General features: G+C 44.6%; 2 pseudogenes; one reads left to right on the forward strand and one right to left on the reverse strand.

Moving 5' to 3' along the window:
- Positions 1 to 9,205: 9,205 nt before the first annotated feature.
- Positions 9,206 to 9,323, forward strand: LOC126089753 (5S ribosomal RNA; annotated as a pseudogene).
- Positions 9,324 to 14,482: 5,159 nt separating this feature from the next.
- Positions 14,483 to 14,600, reverse strand: LOC126089931 (5S ribosomal RNA; annotated as a pseudogene).
- Between the last annotated feature and the right edge of the window lie 8,713 nt (positions 14,601 to 23,313).

Genomic DNA, 23,313 nt, shown 5'->3' on the forward strand with positions numbered 1-23,313 from the left:
GTTAGTATATTTCTTCTTTCAGAAAAACTTTCTAGCTATTGCGGTTTACTTTTGTAGTCCCTTTTACATCTGCTGCCTACCGTTACTTCGTTACCTACATTGCAAAACTCGTGTGCGCTTTTAGCGTGTAATTTCATAATCTAATTCCCTGAACATCACCTAACGTACGTACGCTGGTGCACAAAACGTTAAGGAGAAAGTAACTTTCACACGATGTGTCAGATCCGTTACTGCTGCTACAATGGCACGTTATCAAGAATTAATTGAGTTTGAACGTGGTGTTACAGTCGTCACACGAGGGACAAAACTTGGACCATACATAGAAAGAACTGGTAAAGTGTAATACACAAGGTAACCGAAAAAAACATGTAATGAAACGAAAAGAAATACCAATTTAATTCAGAAACAGTAAAAACACTGAAGTCATTAGGTTTTAAGATGGATACGTGGACATTACAAATGGTGGGACGCGTTGGTCACAGCGTCGCGCACTGACGTTTATAAAAATGAAGTCAGCGCCTACTGTGCCTCTGAAATGACGCACATGGGGAGGGAGTACAGTGTGACAATAACATTGACCGGTGAGTGTGCCGTGTTGAAACATCTGGAGGTAAGTCCGCCTATGCTACATTAAGCCTACCCATACAGTAGCACCTGGACCACCAAAACGATCAAATTCGACAAGGATTCCGGATGCATTCCTTGTTCTCACGTCTCGGCGTGTGAAAGCACGTAGTGCACCCTGGAATACTGTCGAACACGATCATTCTGGAAGTCAAGGTGATACCGTGTGGAAGGCATTATGTTGTATGGGCGTACGGATCTCCGATTCTTTGAACATCGGTCATTGTTACTGTGACACAGTACTCGTTAATCATGCGCGTCTTTTTGTGGGTGCATTCGACCCTTAATTAATTTACACTGAAGCGCCAAAGAAACTGGCGTAGGCATGCGTACTCAAATACAGACATTTGTAAACAGGCAGAATATGACGCTGCGGTCGGAAACGCCTATATAAGGATCTGGCGCAGCTGTTAGATCGGTTACTGCTGCTACAATGGCACGTTATTAGGATTTAAATGAGTCTGAACCCGGTGTTATAGTCGGCGCACAGCACAAAAAGGTTCAAATGGCTCTGAGCACTATGGGACTTAAATTCTGAGGTCATCAGTCCCCTAGAACTTAGAACTACTTAAACCTAACTAACCTAAGGACATCACACACATCCATGTCCGAGACAGGAATCGAACCTGCGACCGTAGCGGTCGCGCGGTTCCATACTGTAGCGCCTATAGCCGCTCGGCCACGCACAGCACAGCCGGAAACTACACTCCTGGAAATTGAAAAAAGAACACCGTGAATTCATTGTCCCAGGAAGGGGAAACTTTATTGACACATTCCTGGGGTCAGATACATCACATGATCACACTGACAGAACCACAGGCACATAGACACAGGCAACAGAGCATGCACAATGTCGGCACTAGTACAGTGTATATCCACCTTTCGCAGCAATGCAGGCTGCTATTCTCCCATGGAGACGTCGTAGAGATGCTGGATGTAGTCCTGTGGAACGGCTTGCCATGCCATTTCCACCTGGCGCCTCAGTTGGACCAGCGTTCGTGCTGGACGTGCAGACCGCGTGAGACGACGCTTCATCCAGTCCCAAACATGCTCAATGGGGGACAGATCCGGAGATCTTGCTGGCCAGGGTAGTTGACTTACACCTTCTAGAGCACGTTGGGTGGCACGGGATACATGCGGACGTGCATTGTCCTGTTGGAACAGCAAGTTCCCTTGCCGGTCTAGGAATGGTAGAACGATGGGTTCGATGACGGTTTGGATGTACCGTGCACTATTCAGTGTCCCCTCGACGATCACCAGTGGTGTACGGCCAGTGTAGGAGATCGCTCCGCACACCATGATGCCGGGTGTTGGCCCTGTGTGCCTCGGTCGTATGCAGTCCTGATTGTGGCGTTCACCTGCACGGCGCCAAACACGCATACGACCATCATTGGCACCAAGGCAGAAGCGACTCTCATCGCTGAAGACGACACGTCTCCATTCGTCCCTCCATTCACACCTGTCGCGACACCACTGGAGGCGGGCTGCACGATGTTGGGGCGTGAGCGGAAGACGGCCTAACGGTGTGCGGGACCGTAGCCCAGCTTCATGGAGACGGTTGCGAATGGTCCTCGCCGATACCCCAGGAGCAACAGTGTCCCTAATTTGCTGGGAAGTGGCGGTGCGGTCCCCTACGGCACTGCGTAGGATCCTACGGTCTTGGCGTGCATCCGTGCGTCGCTGCGGTCCAGTCCCAGGTCGACGGGCACGTGCACCTTCCGCCGACCACTGGCGACAACATCGATGTACTGTGGAGACCTCACGCCCCACGTGTTGAGCAATTCGGCGGTACGTCCACCCGGCCTCCCGCATGCCCACTATACGCCCTCGCTCAAAGTCCGTCAACTGCACATACGGTTCACGTCCACGCTGTCGCGGCATGCTACCAGTGTTAAAGACTGCGATGGAGCTCCGTATGCCACGGCAAACTGGCTGACACTGACGGCGGCGGTGCACAAATGCTGCGCAGCTAGCGCCATTCGACGGCCAACACCGCGGTTCCTGGTGTGTCCGCTGTGCCGTGCGTGTGATCATTGCTTGTACAGCCCTCTCGCAGTGTCCGGAGCAAGTATGGTGGGTCTGACACACCGGTGTCAATGTGTTCTTTTTTCCATTTCCAGGAGTGTATAAGCACCAGACCAAAGACAGTACAAGGTGTGAATATCGATACACACCGCTGCTGCCTCTCACGGAGAGAGCGAACAACACCATAATCGCAAGAACCGCGGGAAACCAAACACAGAATAGGAAGCAAGGTTTAAACCAACGCATAACATGAGCCCAACACGGCTCAGCAGGCAAGCATCTGTGTAATTTGGACAGTAGGAAACACGTGCGGGTATGCGTGAACAAGTGGGTCCAGAACATCGGTCGTGTCTGGATAGCTAAGTCGGTAGAGGATTTCCTGCGAAGGTTCTGTGCTAGAATTTCTCTTCGGCACATTGTTTTCGTCTGCTAGGAAAGTTTGAAACAGCACAGACTCCGCTTCAGAATGAAGTATCCTGCTAAAAATTATCGGTATTCCTTTAGAACGATGGAAGTACTGATGTCACGTATGTTTGTACGTTCGTTCTCAACCGCGCATTACAACCGTGATGACTTGCTAATCTCTTTATATTAAAACTATACCATTAGGTCTTACCTCCTAAGAAAAGATATGTCTCAGTCAAATGTGCCTCCTGCTTATCATGTTGTTTGTTTTTTAGATACATGAGAAACAAATCTTCTGCTCAGCCAAGTCATTGTTAACAATAAGGTTAAGACCAACCATGCTAACTTACAGTTCCCGCGATATCAACTCAATTTTGCTTCCTCATCTGTTCGACTGTTTCGGTGTCTGTCAACACGACTGTTGAAGGTCGACTCGAAATTGCGTCAATTACTTCCTCTCCGTCGCGAAAACGTGCGGCTCCGAAAGCGTACACCTTCACTGTTCAGTACGCTTGCTCCAATTGCAGTCGCGGTTTTCAGCATACTTTGAAAAAAAACTTGGTGTTTGTGCAGGCCCCGTTACAACATCACGCGAGGTGTCGTATTCATTACGTTTGAATGTCTGCAGCAGATACAATCTCGTCAGAATTGTCTACGTGCCGTTTCTCCACACGACTCCTCAAGTTAGTGCATATGAAACACATGTACCGATCCATTCTCCTAACTTTTCGTACACGTCCTATATAACGAACATGGGAAACTGTTTGCATAAGACTTCAGACTAGAGTGTAATGTGCACAGTAACGAAACGTTGTGACCGGCTAAAACAATACGCTGCACCGGGGCTAAAACATGCACCATTTGACTTAACAAATCAGTGCTTCCATTGAAATAGCGTCCGAGCGCGCCTTACTGTCCAACACAACGTTTTGTACTTCTTATGCCTCTCCTGGTAGATGGCGGTTTCGACTTCAGTCTTAAGGGGTGCTCAGTTGCGGTAGTTGGTAACAGCGCTCACGGCGAAACGAGAAGTCAAGGGTAAAGTACGGGTTCAAGGCCCAGCTTTTACCTGTCATGACGTTTAGCTCTCTGATGAACTATCGGCAATCGTAAAGAGAATTAATCACTTGAGCGATATCAGATAGGAAGAAGAACAAACATTTGGTGTTCAGGGTCTTTACATGGGATACCTCAGTTCTTTTTTTTTTTTGGTCATCAGTCTACTGACTGATTTGATGCGGCCCGCCACGAATTCCTTTCCTGTGCTAACCTCTTCATCTCAGAGTAGCACTTGCAACCTACGTCCTCAATTATTTGCTTGACGTATTCCAATCTCTGCCTTCCTCTACAGTTTTTGCCCTCTACAGCTCCCTCTAGTACCATGGAAGTCAATCCCTCATGTCTTAGCAGATGTCCTACCATCCTGTCCCTTCTCCTTATCAGTGTTTTCCACATATTCCTTTCCTCTCCGATTCTGCGTAGAACCTCCTCATTCCTTACCTTATCAGTCCACCTAATTTTCAACATTCGTCTATAGCACCACATCTCAAATGCTTCGATTCTCTTCTGTTCCGGTTCTCCCACAGTCCATGTTTCACTACCATACAACGCTGTACTCCAGACGTACATCCTCAGAAATTTCTTCCTCAAATTAAGGCCGGTATTTGATATTAGTAGACTTATCTGGGCCAGAAATGCCTTTTTTGCCATAGCGAGTCTGCTTTTGATGTCCTCCTTGCTCCGTCCGTCATTGGTTATTTTACTGCCTAGGTAGCAGAATTCCTTAACTTCATTGACTTCGTGACCATCAATCCTGATGTTAAGTTTCTCGCTGTTCTCATTTCTACTACTTCTCATTACCTTCGTCTTCCTCCGATTTACTCTCAAACCATACTGTGTACTCATTAGACTGTTCATTCCGTTCAGCAGACCATTTAATTCTTCTTCACTTTCACTCAGGATAGCAATGTCATCAGCGAATCGTATCATTGATATCCTTTCACCTTGTATTTTAATTCCACTTCTGAACCTTTCTTTTATTTCCATCATTGCTTCCTCGATATACAGATTGAAGAGTAGAGGCGAAAGGCTACAGCCTTGTCTTACATCCTTCTTAATACGAGCACTTCGTTCTTGATCGTCCACTCTTATTATTCCCTCTTGGTTGTTGTACATATTGTATATGACCCGTCTCTCCCTATAGCTTACCCCTACTTTTTTCAGAATCTCGAACAGCTTGCACCATTTTATATTGTCGAACGCTTTTTCCAGGTCGACAAATCCTATGAAAGTGTCTTGATTTTTCTTTAGCCTCGCTTCCATTATTAGCCGTAACGTCAGAATTGCCTCTCACGTCCCTTTACTTTTCCTAAAGCCAAACTGATGGTCACCTAGCGCATTCTCAATTTTCTTTTCCATTCCTCTGTATATTATTCTTGTAAGCAGCTTCGATGCATGAGCTGTTAAGCTGATTGTGCGATAATTCTCGCACTTGTCAGCTCTTGCCGTCCTCGGAATTGTGTGGATGATGGTTTTCCGAAAGTCAGTTGGTATATCGCCAGACTCATATATTCTACACACCAACGTGAATAGTCGTTTTGTTGCCACTTCCCCCAATGATTTTAGAAATTCTGATGGAATGTTATCTATCCCTTCTGCCTTATTTGACCGTAAGTCCTCCAAAGCTCTTTTAAATTCCGATTCTAATACTGGATCCCCTATCTCTTCTAAATCGACTCCTGTTTCTTCTTCTATCACATCAGACAAATCTTCACCCTCATAGAGGCTTTCAATGTACTCTTTCCACCTATCTGCTCTCTCCTCTGCATTTAACAGTGGAATTCCCGTTGCACTCTTAATGTTACCACCGTTGCTTTTAATGTCACCAAAGGTTGTTTTGACTTTCCTGTATGCTGAGTCTGTCCTTCAGACAATCATATCTTTTTCGATGTCTTCACATTTTTCCTGCAGCCATTTCGTCTTAGCTTCCCTGCGCTTCCTATTTATTTCATTCCTCAGCGACTTGTATTTCTCTATTCCTGATTTTCCCGGAACATGTTTGTACTTCCTCCTTTCATAAATCAACTGAAGTATTTATTCTGTTACCCATGGTTTCTTCGTAGCTACCTTCTTCGTACCTATGTTTTCCTTCCCAACTTCTGTGATGGCCCTTTTTAGAGATGTCCATTCCTCTTCAACTGTACTGCCTACTGCGCTATTCCTTATTGCTGTATCTATAGCGTTAGAGAACTTCAAACGTATCTCGTCATTCCTTAGTACTTCCGTATCCCACTTCTTTGCGTATTGATTCTTCCTGACTAATGTCTTGAACTTCAGCCTACTCTTCATCACTACTATATTGTGATCTGAGTCTTTATCTGCTCCTGGGTACGCCTTACAATCCAGTATCTGATTTCGGAATCTCTGTCTGACCATGATGTAATCTAATTGAAATCTTCCCGTATCTCCCGGCCTTTTACAAGTATACCTCTTCCTCTTGTGATTCTTGAACAGGGTATTCGCTATTACTAGCTGAAACCTGTTACAGAACTCAATTAGTCTTTCTCCTCTTTCATTCCTTGTCCCAAGCCCATATTCTCCTGTAACCTTTTCTTCTACTCCTTCCCCTACAACTGCATTCCAGTCGCCCATGACTATTAGATTTTCGTCCCCCTTTACATACTGCATTACCCTTTCAATATCCTCATACACTTTCTCTATCTGTTCATCTTCAGCTTGCGACGTCGGCATGTATACCTGAACCATCGTTGTCGGTGTTGGTCTGCTGCCGATTCTGATTAGAACAACCCGGTCGCTGAACTGTTCACAGTAACACACCCTCTGCCCTACCTTCCTATTCATAACGAATCCTACACCTGTTATACCATTTTCTGCTGCTGTTGATATTACCCGATACTCATCTGACCAGAAATCCTTGTCTTCCTTCCACTTCACTTCACTGACCCCTACTATATCTAGATTGAACCTTTGCATTTCCCTTTTCAGATTTTCTAGTTTCCCTACCACGTTCAAGCTTCTGACATTCCACGCCCCGACTCGTAGAACGTTATCCTTTCGTTGATTATTCAATCTTTTTCTCATGGTAACATCCACCTTGGCAGTCCCCTCCCGGAGATCCGAATGGGGGACTATTCCGGAATCTTTTGCCAATGGAGAGATCATCATGACACTTCTTCAATTACGGGCTACATGTCCTCTGGATACACGTTACGTGTCTTTAATGCAGTGGTTTCCATTGCCTTCTGCATCCTCATGTCGTTGATCATTGCTGATTCTTCCGCCTTTAGGGGCAATTTCCCACCCCTAGGACAAGAGAGTGCCCTGAACCTCTATCCGCTCCTCCGCCCTCTTTGACAAGGCCGTTGGCAGAATGAGGCTGACTTCTTATGCCGAAAGTCTTCAGCCGCCAATGCTGATTATTTATCAAAATTTAGGCAGTGGCGGGGATCGAACCCGGGACCGAAGACGTTTTGATTATGAATCAAAGACGCTACCCGTAGACCACGGGTACATTAGTTTACTGCTAAATAATTGTTTACTGCGGAATTTAAGGCTGTGTATAGTTATAAAGTTGCAGAATTATTGGTAAGTAATTGTGACTTGCAAGCAAATGTACAAGTAACTTGCAGGCGTACGAAATATATTGTGACGTTTCTATACGTACAGAAACGTAGTAGTATAGATAATTTGCACTACTGTTGGAAAACGACATGGTTAAACTGTGGCTGTGTAAAGAGTCTGATTAATTTATGTAAAAGATTAAAAATAGCAACCACGTCTCCTTCTATATCTCTGATATTTTTGTAAATATGCATTATACCTCTTTCCATACAACCATTTACTACCGCTACTTACATGACTTTGTACAAATCGCGTTTTAAGGCATTTTTCTCAAGGAGAAGGCTATGAACCATTGAGATACAAAAAATAAATTCATTCGTGTGAATGCGGATAACATGAGCCTGTGCTGATATAACTGACGTCAGCAGTGATCCATCTGACAAAGATAGCAACAAGTGTCCCTGTACATCTCTTCACCATAAGGTTCAAAAACGTAATACTTCCGTGTTCTTCGGTGTTCATTGTAAATTAAATTTAGGACTTTAAGATTATTTACATTCCAGACTTCTGCATTCTGTGTTCACAGCAATAAAGCAAACCATTATGTGCATGGTGCTCCCAGCATGGTCGAACTGTTGGCACATGGTTGACGCAATAAGAGAGTAATAGACAAAGCATTGATCCTTGGAGACATCTGACACTCGGTCTCTCCATCAGGAGCTGTTTACTTCTGACATTACTTACTGTTGGTGGGTATCAAATCACACTTACTCTAAGATGCACAGCGTTGATCTCGCAGTTTCGATGCACCATCGTCAGAAACGAAACAAACAGTACTAGGGAAACATGTCTATGACCTCGGTTTTAACCCACTTCTGTGTCGTGACCGATAATCATTTAAGTGGGTCTGCTGACTTTCGGAGCCGGCCGGAGTGGCCGTGCGGATCTAGGCGCTACAGTCTGGAGTCGAGCGTCCACTACGGTCGCAGGTTCGAATCCTGCCTCGGGCATGGATGTGCGTGATGTCCTTAGGTTAGTTAGGTTTAATTAGTTCTAAGTTCTAGGGTACTGATGACCTCAGAAGTTAAGTCGCATAGTGCTCACAGCCACTTGACTTTCGGAACTGCCTTGCGGAAATGTAAGGCATGTATTATTGGAAGAGTTCCTTCGGAACTGTCTTATAGCGACTGTGTACATTTTTTCCAAAATGTAAGTAAGACCTATACTGGTGGAAGAATTTCATGTGGTTACATGACGGTGCATATGTTTCTACCTGCTGGATCACTTGCACAGCCCTCTCATTAATATCACACACTCGTCAAATGCTACGACCGTCAAAGTAAGAAAAGATGAAAGTGGTCTTTGGTAACATAACTTCAGTCACCACTAACATCTGACCAATGTGATCTCATAGGAACCAAATACACAGTGAGGAAAGGAGTTGAACACTGGACTGTAGCGTTTATACTGCTAGAATATAGTAAATTAATTTTAGGATCATTGCACTAAGGTTTTTATATATTCCTGTTCATTTATGTTTTTTCATTTTATGCATAGCATTGTATCTCTTGCCAACGGCCTTGCCGCAGTGGTAACACCGGTTCCGATGAGATCACCGAAGTTAAGCGCTGTCGGGCTGGGATAGCACTTGGATGGGTGACCATCCGGTCTGTCGAGCGCTGTTGTCAAGCGGGGTGCACTCAGCCCTATTGAGGCAAACTGAGGAGCTACTTGATCGAGAAGTAGCGCCTCCGGTCTCGTAAATTGACGTACGGCCGGGAGAGCGGTATGCTGACCTCATGCTCCTCCATATCCGCATCCAGTGACGCCTGTGGTCTGAGGGTGACACGGCGGCCGGTCGGTACCCTTGGGCCTGCCAAGGACTGTTTGGACGGAGAGGACGGAGATAGTACCTCTACAAGCACTGAAAACTAGACAAAGATTATATCAAAATTTTGCTGGAAATAATGCGCACTACTGTATCAGATTTTTACTGTTTCTGCTGAAATACACCTTAAATTTAAAGTGCTAATAAGAACACAGTGATACTGTGTTGTCGTTAAATAACATGTCTGCTACGTTTTACCACAACAGAGCTGAGAAACTTAAAGTACATAAAATACCATATCTGATAAGTTTTCACGACTGCAAAGCAGAGAAGATGAAAGTAGCACAGCCGGCCGGTGTGGCCGTGCGGTTCTAAGCGCTTCAGTTTGGAACCGCGTGACCGCTACGGTCGCACGTTCGAGTCCTGCCTCGGGCATGGATGTGTGTGATGTCCTTAAGTTAGTTAGGTGTAAGTAGTTCTAAGTTCTAGGGTACTGATGACCTCAGAAGTTAAGTCCCATAGTGCTCAGAGCCTTTTGAACCATTTTTTGAAAGTAGCACATACACCTACAGTTATTTGTCATCTCATGTGGTACTGTTATGTGTCTGTTAGCAACTGCTTGTGATGCCTTGATCTTAACCAAGGACGGGTGAGACCTTGTGATATGACTGTGTTTTCGAAGGAGAACACTAGTAACGTATTAAATAGTTGCAGAACAATAAGGCAAATACTCAATGTATATATTTGTTATCCGGAGCCGCGCTGCTGCTACGGTCGCAAGTTCGAATCCTGCCTCGGGCATGGATGTGTGTGATGTCCTTAGGTTAGTTAGGTTCAAGTAGTTCTAAGTCTAGGGGACTGATGACCTCAGATGTTAAGTCCCATAGTGCTTAGAGCCATTTGAACATTTTTCTTTACATTTGTTTCATAATGTTCGAGTGAAACAAGAGGATAACGTGGTCAGGGCGTCATGAAAAATTACGTATATTAAGGTATGCATCCGAGAACTGAAACACGCTCATCCATACATGCTATATAAGTGGAAGCAAGTATGTATTTTTTTCCACAGCTCCCCTAAATCACTGGACAGTCTTAAACCAAACATGGTGCACGTATTCCTTACTATAAGGAAACAATGGCTGTAGTGGTAAGAGCCACCTGTCTGTCTTACTTCAGGAGATATGATCTCATAAACAGTGACAAGCGTGTAAAACTGCTGCATCATGCATGATGTTTAACTTTATTACTTCATTGCTACTAACTCTATTCGCAACATATTTTGCAGACAGTGTCCACATATGCCGCTGAATGTACGTACACAAATAAAGCTTTGTGTGGCACATACTTCAAGAGATACGACGCCATCAACATTAAGGAGCGTGGAAAAATGTCGCATCATGCACAAAGTTTTAATAAATTTATTATTTGCTACTAAGGCACTGCACAGGTGGATCAACTTGAGGAAATTCATGACACTGAGCAGCGCTTTTGACAGCTTTCAACTATAAAGAGCAAACAGCAGTAGGCGATAAAAATAGCCGTCTATAGTGCTATAAAAAGGCGTTTACAAAATAGCGTTGTAGATGCGAGAAGCAGCTGCGCCCAGCACACAGAAACTGAACGGGATACTGGTGTGTACTTATACACTGAAGAGTCAAAGAAACCGGTGCACGTTCCTAATATCGTGTATGGCCCCCGTGAGCACGCAGAAGTGCCGCAACACGACGTAGAATGGACTCGACTAATGTCTGAAGTAGTGCTGGAGGGAATTGTCACCATGAATCCTGCAGGGCTGTCCATAAGCCCGTAAGAGTACGAGGTGGTGGAGATCTCTTCCAAACAGCACGTTGCAAGGCATCCCAGAGACACTCAATAATGTTCATGCCTGGTGAGTTTGGTGGCCAGCGGAATTGTTTTTCTCAGAAGAGTGTTCCTCGAGCCACTCTGTACCAATTTTGGACGTGTGGGGTGTCACATTGTCCTGCTGGAATTTCCCAAGTCCGACGGAATGCACGATGGACAAGAATGGATGCAGGTGATCAGACAGGATGCTTACGTACGTGTCACCTGTCAGAGTCTTATCTGGACGTATCACGGGTCCCACATCACTCGAACTGCACACACCCCACACCATTACAGAGCCTCCACCAACTTGAAAGGTCCCCTGCTGACATGCAGGGTCCACGGATTCATGACGTTGTCCCCATACTCGTGCACGTCCATCCTCTCGATACAATCTGAAACGAGACTCGTCCGACCAGGCAACATGTTTCCAGTTATCAACAGTCGAATGTCGCTGTTGACAGGCCCAGGCGAAGCGTAAACCTTTGTGTCGTGCAGTCATCAAGGGTACATGAGTGGGCCCTCGGCTCCGAAAGCCCATATCGATGATGTTTCGTTGAATGGTCCGCACGTTGACACTTGTTGATGGCCCAACATGGTGGTAGCACTAGCGGTGGAGGGTATAGAAAGCACGTCAGGGGTCGCGGACAACACAGCGGTCATTATCGTAATGCGGAAACGGGGCGATTTATCTGACATCCAAAAGAACACGATCATTGGCTTTCGGCTCAAGGCTTGAAGCATTCCCGAAGCGGCGAAGTTTGGTTAAAGCATACCATGTTTGTCAAAATGGCGCTATCGAAAACCGGCGCCGAGGCAAACGTATTGCATCACAGGCCATACTGAGAACATTAACCGGTCATCGGAATGTGTGCAGTTCCGTTAAGTTGGAAAAAACGAAGAACGTTTTTGTCTACCGTTATGCATGTTGCAGTTTTTTACGTTCTGTACTCTTTACATTGCTTCTTCCTTACTATCACCTATTTGTACTGTTTTGTGGCGAAATAAACGAAACCTTACAAAATTTCCGTTTGTTGCTTTAATTTTGTACACCCTTGTGTTTGCTGAAGAACGGAAATCGAGTCAGTTGCAACAATATTTCCATCGTTTCACCAAAATTATTGAAGTAAACCGAACGAAAAGAAAATTATGACGGGACAGGCATTCGAATATAACGTACGCCATAGCGCAAGTACAACTTACACTGAATACGATCCCGCAGTGTATGTGTTGTTAAGAAGAAGTTCCTTCTGGTATGAATAGGCACTGCGGCGACTACTGCCTGAAATACATTGCGGATACGAACAACCATCAGCTGCATAAAGGATTGCCGGCCGGAGGGGCCGAGCGGTTCTAGGCGCTACAGTCTGGAACCGCGCGACCTCTACTAACAACTGATGACATCAGCAGTTAAGTCCCATAGTGCTCAGAGACATTTATAAAGGATTGACGTCATTGTGCCGGACCGAGATTTGAACTCGTATTTCCAACTTTACGGGAGTTATCACATTAACCATTCCCAAACACAGCTCGATGAAACTTGGACCATGAATGGAAAGAACTGCTAAAGTATGCACGAATGTCCGAAGGAACATTGCATCGCTCTTCTTAACAACATAGATACTGCAATATTGCATCGGACAAATATATTAATCGGAAACAGTATTTCTTGCTGTAAGTGCGTATTGCCGGGGCACGAACTGGACTAATGTCAGTAGCCAACGGAATACAGGCTCAATTAAAATGTATTGCGCGTAAGAAGTACATTGAGAAATGCGCTACGACTAAGCACATAGGATATGTTAATATAGCTGGATGGAAACTTGTGACAGCTAGTGCAAAGAGCTCCTGAGGGGTAAGGAAAGAAACGGGGAAGGAAAGAGGAAGGAAGCCGAGCGTAATCTCCGCATCGGGGCCCGGCGGAATACCGTGGGAGCGTTTGAGATCAGTATCAGCGGCGACTGCGCGGGGTTCGCCACACAGGAGCTGAGGCCGCGGGCGTTCTGCGCGGAGTTTCATCAGCAGTTACGGCACGGTGAGTCCTCTGCTGGCCGTTCCCGCGAGATAGCCTCAGCGGCGTATGATGTCTTATCGGCCCCTCGATACGGAGAGATTTAAGGTGTCGGCAGAACGGGGCGCCGGGGCTGGCTGGCGGAAGGCGACCTGCTCACTCGCTACCAGCCCGCTCTGTGCAGAAGCCGGAGCTCCCACGTGCCGATCAGCGGGCGAACTGTCTGACCGCCGTGCCTCACCTTCGTCTTAACAAGTGACGCTAGTTGCTTCACAGATTTGTTCTCGAATTACTATACGAATATTTGTAGAGGTGGAACAGATGTGAAAGCAGGTATTTGGAAGAGCACTTAAACTTACAGATAAAAAAGAAAAACTTCAAAGTTAGCCAGCGATATTATAACTCTCTTAGATACCGGGCAAAGTACTTGGAGTATCTACTGAATGGAACTGATAGTGTCTTAGCCGGCCAGTGTGGCCGAGCGGTTCTAGGCGCTTCAGTCTGCAACCGTGCGACCGCTACGGTCGCAGGTTCGAATCCTGCCTCGGGCACGGATGTGTGTGATGTCCTTAGGTTAGTTAGGTTTAAGTAGTCCTAAGTTCTAGGGGACTAATGATCTCAGATGTTAAGTCCCATAACGCTCAGAGCCATTTGAACATTTGATAGTGTCTTAAGCCGAGGTTGTAACTAAACATAAAAAATAATGAAAGAGTAATGGAATGCATTCGAAATACCACTGATGTTCGAAATTTGAAAGGGTGATGATGATGTCTGGTTTGTGGAGCACTCAACTGCGCGGTCGTCAGGGCCCGTACAAAGTCCCATTTTTAAACACAATCCAATTGGCTACACAGTCCAATCTAGCCACTGTCATTAATGTTAATGATGATGAAGAAATGATGAAGACAACACACACAGACCCCGGGCAGAGAAAAGATCCCCAACACGGCCGGGAATCAAACCCAGGATCCCATCATCCAGGCGCAAGGGTACCGACCGGCCGCCGTGTCACCCTCAGACCACAGGCGTCACTGGATGCGGATATGGAGGAGCATGAGGTCAGCACACCGCTCTCCCGGCCGTATGTCAGTTTACGAGACCGGAGGCGCTATTTCTCGATCAAGTAGCTCCTCAGTTTGCCTCAATAGGGCTGAGTGCACCCTGCTTGACAACAGCACTCGACAGACCGGACGGTCACCCATCCAAGTGCTATCCCAGCCCGACAGCGCTTAACTTCGGTGATCTCACCGGAACTGGTGTTACCACTGCGGCAAGGCCGTTGGCAAGAGATACTCTGTCGATATCTCGAAAATATTCGTAATTAATTCTGTTTCTTGAGTCTCTGTTTTGTTGAAGTATAATAATGAGTAAAAGTAAAGTTGCTGTTGCGACTTTCAATGATGGCAACATTGTAAGGTGCAAGGTATTTAGAAATATGGGAATGAAGATAGGTTCTAGCATGGTGCGAGCGATGCTTGCTTTAGACAAGGAACGCCTTCGGGCTGCAGACAGGGCTGTAAAGAGTCTAGAAATGCAAGCAAGAGTAAACAGGAGGAGGAACAAGAGGAAGCTGGAGGAGGAGTTTGCAGAGGATGAAGATAATCCATCCTATGGACCTGGAATGCACTAAAAAGTTAATCCAATCTTTGTCGCTCGAATCCCAAAACTTTTATTTTCTCATACTAATTACATGTTTTCTAAGGATCTTCCAAACATATTTGTTTCAAACTTTCAGTAAATGTTACACAGTACCTTCTGCATAATTTAACACAGCCTTTTTCCAAAAAACTGTATATTTTTGAATATATAAATAAAAAATTGCAAAAAAATGTTGTGAATTTTCATTACAATTGAAAAAAAATCATTTTTAATAACTGAACTAAAATTTTGTAAAATCCCTTTGTTAAGTTGTAGCCCATATTCCAATAAATAATCTGTAAAAAGTTCAACTTCCTACCTCAAATACTTTGTGAGGAAAGATGTAATTTATAAGCGTTATTTTAACATTGCAAGTATAGCCACTAAACCAACAGCTGCACTTGAAAGGGTGCCTGATGGCGAGGTGAAACTAGTCCCTTGATTTGAGTAAATCCTGTATCTCTATGTTGTGAAGATACATACCACCCCCAAGAACTCTCACTCTCCCTGTTCTGCGCAAGGATATTTGAATGCAAAAGAATCAGTTTAGCCCTGTTTTGTTATGGCAGTTCATGGGTTCACCCCCTTTACATCATTTATAATATACTGAATAATTTCCCCCCAAAGATGTGGTTAATTGGAGAGTATTCCACTAAGGATCTAGGATTACTGAAATGATAGCGAGCTTTAGTATTACCATGATTTAAAACACAAATGAATCCAATCTTCAGATATTATGGCAGTACATGGCTACTCATATACATGACAAGTACAACAATGTTCATTGCATTATTTAATGAGAAAAAAATTATTATGTAAACAATGAATGGATGAAAATGGGGAAGAAATGACTTTAAATATTTTTGTTATTTACGCTTTCAGTACGAACTTTGTTGTAGAACCCCTTTTTTACGTGTGGTAATAAAAATTCATTTAGACAGAATTAAGAACATTTAAAATTACGTGAACTTTAGCAACCCTCTCATATTGATAAATTCAAACTAACTGATTAATAACATTTATGACTTAGAAAATTTTTTAAATTAAATTTTTTACGTATTTAGGCCTTGGCACACATTTTCTAGATGCAGTGGGTTTTTAAATATTTACTGAATTCTTTCCCGGCGTTAGCTATGGAACACAAGACTGTCTCTAATAGCATAAAATGGTTAAATATTGCCAAGCCGAGCTGAACGTTTAATCATCATTGACAAAACACACTTCACTATACGTTTAAGTTATTTGCTTTAGAAATTGAAAGAACCAACAGATTAACAACTTCAACGTTAATTATCCGCCTATGAATGCACAAATGTAAAACCAGTAATAAATTCAGTCAGCCTCAGGATCGCTGTAAAAGAAAAATATTTCGTAATTCACTGCTAATTTTACCTGCTCCCGATTCACGGGTTTGGTTAATTTTATAGCGGAACAATTTTTTTAAATGTGCCGCCGCTGCAAATCGTTCGGTCGCGGCACAGCCCAGCAACACCAACGATAATCGCTAAAAGTGCTGACAATTCTTTAAAGAAATATTATAGATGACATGGGCAAGCTAATTTACATTAGTAATACACAATTTTGATAAATTATAATGTATTTAGACAACAACAATAATTAAAATTACACACCTTTTTAATTTGTCCTCTAATGGCGGCTAAAGATAGATACAGACAAAAGAAGTCTACTCATTCACATAATGCTATGTCACAGGTTCCTCTCTCTCTCAGCTCTCGAGGAAGACGACAAAGAATGCACATTATGTAGCGCTATTTATATTATTGCTGACTGTGAATGTCTCTTTGTAATCTTACAACATTATTTTCCTCTGTGGCTATATTTTACATTTTTTCATCGCAGATATTAACATATTTCGTAATTACATTATGAGTATAGAAATATTACAATCATAAATACATCGAGAATATTATTACAGAAAATATTACAATAATTACCAACGTCCTTTACACAAAATTAAATAACATTTTTTGTTAAACAATTACAGTACATACGAATTGCTTTTTTGTTGGTAGGAACTGTACGTAGTGTTCTCATTACCGTACACGTTCCTAACAGGCGTGCCACAGTTGTTGTTAAGCATTTGCAAATGTGCACGCTCGAGTTCAGCAATTCTGTGTGTCATTTCATTTTATTAACAGTGTGTGTGCTGCCAGGGAACGTTACAATTATCAGTTGGTGGAATTGAAGAGGGGGCATATCAAATGATTGTAGTTCCCTTTCGTCTACTATGAGTGTGCTTATTATCGTAAAACATTGCTAATTAGCTAACTTGTGGCACAGCGATCAAGTAATAGAATTCATCTATAGCAGGGCCGGCCAAACGCTGCACAGTGTGCAGACGTGCGGAAGTGCTGCACATGTGCGACAGCGACATCTGTTATAAGACATGTGTCCTAAATGAACGGCGGCGGCTCCACTTCCCCGTTTATGTGGTACAAGCAAGAGCGCAACATAACCAGTCTCGTTTATCCCTGGCAACCGTACCCTTAACAGAGAAGTACTGAGAAATGGCACGTACGGTGAAAAAGCAAAGGACGGGAGATCTATGTTCTCAGTCGTTTTGAAACGTCCCCTTAGAACAATTTATACAAGACTGTGCTTAACCTGACACACAATAATTTTAGCGCAACGCAATCTGACTATCAAAAATCCCTGCAAAAGAATAGCCCTGAGTAACATTAAACTATACCTTTCAGAAATCACTTACCTCACAAAAATCTTCGTTACTCGAACTACTGCAATACAGCGAGCGCCACTACTGCCAGCTAAATAAAAGATTCAAACTACTGAAGGCACTAACTACTGATAGGGATAGTTAGCAAATGAAAGATATTAATAGAGAACAAACAATGTATTTACCTTAATATTCATAATTGACATCCAGTATTACAAATTATCAAAACTCCGTCATCTCTCTCCCCACATCCACCACTGCTGGAGGCTCACCTCCAACTGCGCAACGCTACGCGCTGTTCACATCCAGCTGCCGCTGCCTAACACTACAATGGCAGACAACAATGCAAACTAGCCACAGACTGCACACAGCACAGCCAGTGATTTTCATACAGAGAGCGCTACGTGGCGGCGGCGTTACCAATATAAGAACCTAAACAGCCTATTTACATAAAGAAAACATAAACAGCCCTACTTACATAAAGAAAACATAAACAGCCTACTTACAGTTTAAAAATGACTGGGAACTGCAATTCTTTTTTGTAGCCGTTGGTGAAAACTCACAGTGTTTGCTATGCCGCCGAATAATACGCGGCCAGCGTAAGTTTTCAATTGAAAGACACTACAATATATATCACAAAGACGAGTGTAGTGTACTCAAGAGTGAAGAACGGCAAGCAAATTGAAATGTCCTTAAGAAAATGGATGAGACACAACTCGATTGTCATTTCTCATGACCAGTGATGAAAGTGTTTGGATTTATTCCTTTCATATGTAGGAATAAAGGTATTGAAATTACAGGTGATCATCGAGAGGTCTGCGGTTATCATTCTTTCAGAGGTCAGTGAGACAAATTATGTGGGTGTAACTGAGGGCATCGAGAATTAGTTATAGGAAACCTTGCATTAGTTTAAAGTTATTTGAAATCGTGAATAAGGTTCGTTGGAAGTCGCTAAGTGCTCTCTTTCTTAAATACTAGATCAAAAACATTACTCGTATTTACGTGCCGTCAGTCAAGCTGCCTTAATAAAAACCCACGGTTGTTAACTGTATTACTTGTCTTACTGGGTTAAACTGTTAACATAAAAGTAGACGTCTCAATGAGTAGACTGTGACAGTTTTAAATGTTTAATACGCGAAATACCTTCCCATGGTTGGCTTGCAAGCTGTGGAAAGAGCACTAGAATGCGCCCGTACAGAGTATCCCAGCAAGTGGATAAAGCGACATTGTGGGTAGAAACAGGCACTACATGAACGCTGACGGCTGCGGCGTGCACGCTGTTACCCGGAAGTTGCACATGTGCAGGAGCACCGCACGCGTGCAGAATTTCTGCCCGGCCCTGATCTATAGAACCCCACTTGTAAACAAGGTCTGTTGTGGCCACTATGCGAGCAGCCGCGCTGCTACGAGCGTCAAAATAACTGACTCAGTTCCCACTTTGCCGGAGCTGCCAAATGCTGGAGGAGGAGGAGATTAGTGTTTAACGTCCTGTCGACAACGAAGTCCTTAGAGACGGAGCACAAACTGGGGTTAGGAAAGGATGGGAAAGGAAATCGGCCGTGCCCTGCCAAAGCAACCGTCCCGGCATTTGACTGAAGCGATTTAGGGAAATCACAGAAAACCTAAATCAGGATGGCCAGAGCTGCGTTTGAACCGTCTTCCTCCCGAATGCGAGTCCAGTGTGCTAACCACTGCGCCACCTCGCTCGGTATCTGCCAAATACTTTACCAAACACAGTGCTCGATTCGTGTGGAGTCAGCTAGTATTAGTCTTAGTCGTAGAAAAGGGGAATTTTGTTAAAATTCAGTGAAGGCGCGGTTTGGCGATTAAGTCTGGGGCCGCTGGCAGTGTATGGTACTAATCGGCAGCCAGTAGGCCAGACAGGGTAAACATGGCACAGAGCTGTAGCGGCGTATTGCACGTAAGATTTATTTGGGATGAAGCAACAGCGAGGCAGGCAACTGCAGTGTTGCTTTAAGTTATTGCGGTGTATGAGGCGAGGCAGTAGGCCAGAGCCGGGAGTGGCGATGTGTAAGTGGCTGACATATGGGAATTTAACCCTGCCATAGTTTCTGTCTCTCTCTGACACTACGTCGGAAGCGAGGAGAAAAGCGGTATAAATAGTCAGGCACTTTTAGCTTGGGGGGTGTGCCAGGTCAGTCAAGAGTTGCGTCTGACCTGTGCTGGTCTACACTGGTGGTCTCTACGCAGTGTCGGAGAGTGTGGGGCTGTTCCCATTGCTACGAGGTTCATGGCTCACCGACCCTGGACACGAAAGTTGAGTTTTGATTTAATTTATCACCAAGTCAAGACTGTTCACATTGTGCCGTTTGGTTCCCGTTGTTGGCTGTGGGGACATTCCCGCGAGCAACAACGTGTGTTGGCGAAGGTTTAGCCACCACCCGGTGGAGTCTAACTGTATTTCGTTATTTGCAATTGAAGTACACCAGCGTAATTTTCTGCCTTGTGGCCGTTAACGTTCCGGTTACCTGCCCTGGCCGTTGACGTAAATTCAGGCAGTGTCCTTTCCTCACCATGTTGTCGCTGTCCAGCACGGTGTGTAGTTTGACAGCTTAATGTATGCTTGGTTGTGGGCGTCCATGCCCTTTTACTTTTTGCATTGAACTCCCGGTTGTGTGCTGGTCGAGTGGAGCACAAGTTACCTTGTCGGTGGGTCCGTTGACTGTCTGTTGGTTGGGTTGTCGTCGGATCGAGAATGGTTGGGCCGACTGCCTGTCTCACCTAAGTGATCGTTAGTATTTCAAGTGCTGGCCGACCCCCGAAACTTCCGTTAGATGCACTGTATTTTCTTATTTTCTGTTGTGTGTATTTGTATGGTTCATAGCCGGTGGTTTTGAATTAAAGCTGAATTAGTTTTAGTGGTGTTTTAAGTCATGTGCCACCAGCCACTTTAAAACTAAAATTCCTTGCTTGTCAAGTGTTAGATTGTTTGGGCCTTCAGCCTAATTTAAGATAAGGCTTTGTTGTTTAAATTTATTTTATCTTTAGTTTTAAGTCATGGGGCCTTCAGCCGTTTTTTTTTAAATTAAGAATCTTTGTCTTTCGAGCATCAAACTGTTTGGGGCTTCAGCCTAATTGAAGATAAGGCCTTCTGCCTTGTGTTTTTTATTTAATTTTACCTTGAGTCTTATCTCATGCACCTGGTTGTGCCCTTAAGGCATAAGACAGTATGTCGTATTCAGCCGATTACTAAGTTCAAGAATTTGTACTGTAACGTTTGGTCAAATAAATGAAGTTGTATGTGTTCGAGGGTAACTGACTGTCGCTCATTTTGGCCCCTTTCCACAATTCCAACTACCTGTCCTGTCCTGCGGGTTTAGCAGGGCGCAGCACCTGCATATTTAACTGGATTAGCTCTTCTGAAAGCAATGTTGTTGAAGGTCTTCTGTGACTTTTTGAAAATAGGAAAAACGCGCTGACAGAAATGAACATGTAGGGCCGGATTGTCATTAGGAATTGGAAATCAGATTATTATATTTGCTTTAAACTCATCAGCTGGTCTTACGACGTCATCTCCGAACACGCTGTCTATGCGCTCCGAGTGTTCACTCGCGAGGCTCTGCCGCTGCTGTTAGTGGCTGTCTGCTGCTGGGTACCAGCGGATTATACCAGCGTAGAACAGAGAGCGAGTACAGATGTGTAACCAAGGAATCGCGTTATTGCCGCTACGTACCCAGCCGATGGGAATGGCGATTATTACGTATATCAATATAGTGACTGATCGGTTAACAGTGAATCTATTTCTGTTCATACATACATTTATATAGGTATATGTATATACAAAGTGTTGCAGGAGGTTTGGTGAATAATTATAGAAATGACAGGAACGATCATTCGAAGTAAAACGTCTAGTAATCAGGGTTCTAAAATGCATACCTTAAGACTTACGAGCACTTTTTTTACCTTCGATGCTTGGAACAAGGTGTTTCTACTGCAACCTCTTTGCTTTCCATATTTTGGTAGGAAGTAGGCTAGACAAAAACAAGAAAAAATTTGTAATTAGAGATGGACTCTAAAATGCATACCTAAAGAGCTGTGTGCGCTCTTTTTTGCAATAGAAGCGATATGTTTCACAGTAGCGAAGATGAACAAGTACTCATACAACTTAAGGTGTGTACTTTAGAGCCCGTGTTTAATACGTAATTTTTTCTTGTTTTGGCCCATACTACTTTCTGCCAAAATACGGCAAGCGAAGAGTTTGCACTACATTTCTGTCATGGTATCGAAGGTGAATATATTTGTATACATTCCACTAGCAGTGGAGGGTATACAAAGGGTATCGGGGATGACGTGGCAAACAGAAATTGAGCGATTTGTCTGATGTCCAGACGGTCATGGTCATTGGCTTAGGAGTGAATACAAGTGCAACTGACGGGCAGCTGACCGCCCAGATGAACCAAGGGGCTACTACGAGTGACAGGGTCTCGTCGACGACCGTAAAGTGAAATTGGTATGTATGGCCTTCAGCAGCAGGCGTTTCACGCCGTACACGCTAAGGGCTACCAGTCTGATAGGGTACAAAACGCCATTCATCTGAAAATGCCACCTGTCGCCACTCAGTGGACGTCCAGTTCCGGTTCTGAAATTCAAGTTCCAGCATTGGTCGCGGATGAACCGCAGTCAGCATGAGTGCATGAGCCAGGCGCCTGCTGCGGTGGCCCATACGCAGCAACGTTCGCTGGTTCATCTGCCTGGTCAGATGATCAACAGCTGCTGTCACATATGGTCTGGTGTGCACCATACTTGCCTTGAGGGGGGGGGGTGGCTTTGGATTGCGCCATTTTGAAATGAGCAGTATACTTTAATCACGTGAACAGTTTACAAGCCGGCCGCGGTGGTCTAGCGGTTCTAGGCGCTCAGTCCGGAACCGCGCGACTGCTACGGTCGCAGGTTCGAATCCTGCCTCGGGCATGGGTGTGTGTGATGTCCTTAGGTTAGTTAGGTTTAAGTAGTTCTAAGTTCTAGGGGACTGATGACCACAGCAGTTAAGTCCCATAGTGCTCAGAGCCATTTGAACAGTTTACAAACTTGACCGTTTCGGGAATGATTCAACCCTTGGCCAAATATCCACTGATCATGCCCTCTTGGATATTATACACCTGGATGAAAATGACTTACAAGTTCGTGGCGCCCTCCATCGGTAATGCTGGAATTCAATATGGTGTTGGCCCACCCTTAGCCTTGATCATAAAAAAAAAAAAAAAAATGGTTCAAATGGCTCTGAGCACTATGGGACTTAACATCTGAGGTCATCAGTCCCCTAGAACTTAGAACTACTGAAACCTAACTAACCTAAGGACATCACACACATCCATGCCCGAGGCAGGATTCGAACCTGCGACCGCAGCAGACGCGCGGTTCCGGACTGAAGCGCCTCGAACCTATCGGCCACTGCGGCCGGCCCTTGATGACAGCTTCCACTCTCGCAGCATACGTTCAATCAGGTGCTGGAAGGAGGAGGAGGAGGAGGAGGATCTTAGTGTTTAACGTCCCGTCGACAACGAGGTCATGAGAGACGGAGCGCAAGCTCGGGTGAGGGAAGGATGGGGAAGGAAATCGGCCGTGCCCTTTCAAAGGAACCACCCCGGCATTTGCCTGAAGCGATTTAGGGAAATCACGGAAAACCTAAATCAGGATTGCCGG

Source organism: Schistocerca cancellata, chromosome 6 (genome assembly GCF_023864275.1).
Source record: "Schistocerca cancellata isolate TAMUIC-IGC-003103 chromosome 6, iqSchCanc2.1, whole genome shotgun sequence".
Classification (NCBI taxonomy): domain Eukaryota; kingdom Metazoa; phylum Arthropoda; class Insecta; order Orthoptera; family Acrididae; genus Schistocerca; species Schistocerca cancellata.